The 3,089-nt window shown below is 41.0% G+C and overlaps 1 pseudogene; it reads right to left on the reverse strand.

The window, feature by feature from the left end:
• Nucleotides 1–1,349: 1,349 nt before the first annotated feature.
• On the reverse strand, nt 1,350–1,735 carry LOC100948887 (annotated as a pseudogene).
• Nucleotides 1,736–3,089: the final 1,354 nt, after the last annotated feature.

Below are 3,089 nucleotides of genomic sequence, written 5' to 3' on the forward strand. Positions count from 1 at the left end.
CTTTGTTGTCTACCTCTGAGATTCTTTCTTCTGCATCATCTAATCTGTTTTTGATACTTCTGTTGCATCTTTAAGTTCCCTAATTAACTGCTTCAATTCCTTCATTATCTGCCTCTTTAACTATCTGAGTTATCTCAAGAGCTTTGTCATCTACCTCTGAGATTCTTTCTTCTGCATGGTCTAATCTGTTGTTGATACTTCTATTGCATCTTTAAGTTCCCTAATTGACTGCTTCAGTTCCTTCCACTCTGCTATATCCTTTCTATATTCCTTTTTTTTTGAGAGCCTCAAGCTGTCTCCCTGGATAGAGTGACGTGGTCACACAGCTCACAGCAACCTCCAACTCCTGGGCTCAAGCAAGTCTCCTGCCTCTGACTCCCAAGTAGCTGAGACTACAGGCACTCACCACAATGCCTGGCTATTTTTTGGTTGCAGCCATCATTGTTGTTTGGTGGGCCCGAGCTGGATTCGAACCTGCCACCTTAGGTGTATGTGGCTGGCGCCTTAGTCACTTGAGCCACAGGTGCTGAGCCCTTTCTATATTCTTCATATTGTTCATTTTTTATTTGACTCTGTTGTTGGATTTCCTTTTGGTTATTTTCCACTTTCTCAGTAATTTCCTTCATTGTTTTCTGGTTATTTTCCACTTTCTCAGAAATTTCCTTCATTTTTTTCATCATCTGTGTTTTAAATTTCCCTTTTGCCATTTCTAACATTTCTTTATAGGTGGAATCTTCTGCAGTAGCTACCTCATGGTCCCTTGGGGGAGTTGCTCTGGACTGGTTTTTCATGTTGCCAGGATTTTTCTGCTGATTTTTCCTCATGAGTGTTTTCTTGTCCTAATTTTTCTTTCACTTCCTCTAACTCTTTAAGTTACTGTGCCTTTGGCCTAAGGTTTCTATGAGTCCTTTTCATGCTAGGCCTGAAATGGTGAGAAAACTAAAAAGGAAGAAGATAAAAAATATTTATTTATTTTTTTTGGATATGACCTTTATTGAGCTTATCCACCAGAGTGGAAATAATGTCTGTACAAAACCAAACGTTTGTTACTATAACTTCTGCATCACAATTAAAATCCCAACAGTTTTTAAAAAACAGTCAACTCAATCAAAACCCACTACTTCAGAATCAATAGCTTCTTTGAAGCCACAGTAACACTTACATATGGTTAAGACTTGAATGCAGAAATTTGGTTCGTTAGAAAGCTAATTAAACTTCCAACTTGCTCAAATACAATTACAAAAAGGCAAAAGGTATTTTTAACAGACATACAGTCCACTGGAATTACCAATACTGGACAGCTGTTAGAGTATTTAGAGTCCTGAGTTAATAAGAAATCCAGGAATCCTTTAGACAGTCTTCTGTTGTCCTTTGTTTCCAATCAGAGATTTGTGGATGTGTGGAATGATACCACTGCCAGCAATTGTAACCTTGATGAGAGAGTTCAGTTTCTCATCTCCAAGAATAGCAAGTTGCAAGTGACAAGGGGTAACATGCTTTACCTTTAAATCTTTTCATGCATTTCATGCCAGTTCAAGTACCTCTGTGGTGAGGTACTCCAGGATGGCTGCGCTGTACACAGCAGCAGTTGCGCCCACACATCCATGGCTGGTCTTCCTAGTTTCAGGTGTCAACGAATACAACCCACCAGAAACTGCAAGCCAGCTCTCTGTGAGCGGGAAATCACCTTTGTCTTGACCTTTCTGGAGTCCTTCCTAGACTTACCCCCAGCCATTTCAAATTCAGCTGAAGCTCAAACAAGCAAGGCAGAGAACAGGCTAATCAGAGAGACAGAGAGCTCCCACTACCTACTCCTTCGTCAGGAGTGAGTAAAATGTAATATTGACAAAAAGAAGAGAGGCAGAGAAAGAAGGAGTTAGGAGTAATGAATGTGTACATTAGGGTACTTTGGCCCTACCTTCAAATCCCCCAACCTCTGGGGATGCTGTGTTGAGTGGTTTCCTTGAGGTCAAAAGTTCTTTGTCAGCCTGTTCAGATACATTACCCAACCTCCACCAAATAGAGAGGAAAGACAGAATTACTGTAAATCAAACCAAAACAAATAAACAGAAAACCTTACAAGATAAATTTTGGGGAAAAAATAGTAGAGGAAGAAACACTAGCAAAAATGAATTTCTTCTTATTAAGGAAGACAACTATAGAAAAGTATATTTAAATTAGAAAAATGTTGACAATGTGGCACCTGTGGCTCAAAAGAGTAGGGCACTGGCCCCATATACCAGAGGTGGCAGGTTCAAACCTGGCCCTGGCCCAAAACTGCAACAACAACAACAAAATGTTGAAAAAAGAAAAGAAAGATCTAGAGGGAAAATGTTGAAATGAATAAAAGAAACAAAAGAAAAACAAAAACAAAGCAGTATATACATCTTACTGAATATTGTTTGGACAACAGATGATCTTCTAGGGTATGAGATTTTAACCACAATGCTGATACAGCTATATGAGATGGAGACTGGAAGCCTTTGCTGATTTATCAAACCCTGCAGAGTTGAGAGCATAAATCACTCCTCAGCCTGATTACAAGACACTTTAAACCATTAACCTTGGCTAAGGAGAAGCTTTCCCAGGGAAGCACTTGTCACTGGAGTCTCTCCTGAAGTGGCTGCCCACTTATTCAGTGAGTCAAAACCAGTCTCACTTTATGCACTTGAGGGCTGAGGCTGAAAGGCAGCCCTGCTACTGCCAAACACTGAAATATCTGCTCTTCCTCAGAATTTCAGTCCCAGACTTTGGCGCTGCTCAGTCACTAGTTCACTCTTCTAAGGTCTCCCAGCCTGAGCTCTGCAGTGTGACCCTGAGGGCAGAGCCTTCAGGGGAACTTCAACCACAATGGCTGCATGTGTGGCCTGCAGCTGAATAATATTAGACCTGTTTTTCTGTGGTTCAGTCCAGGGGTGCAAACAATGCTTAAAATCATCCACACTCTCACTCAAGTTCTCCCAAGGTAATTCAACCAAGTGTCCAAATCCAAAAAAACCAAAACAGCCCACAGGTAAGTACTTCCCTGTTTACAATCTCACTGCTGTGGATTACAGCTGTGGCAGCCACAGCCTCAGACTGAACAAACA

The sequence above is a fragment of the Otolemur garnettii genome, unplaced genomic scaffold (assembly GCF_000181295.1).
Source record: "Otolemur garnettii isolate 467f Iridium unplaced genomic scaffold, OtoGar3 scaffold00238, whole genome shotgun sequence".
Lineage (NCBI taxonomy): Eukaryota > Metazoa > Chordata > Mammalia > Primates > Galagidae > Otolemur > Otolemur garnettii.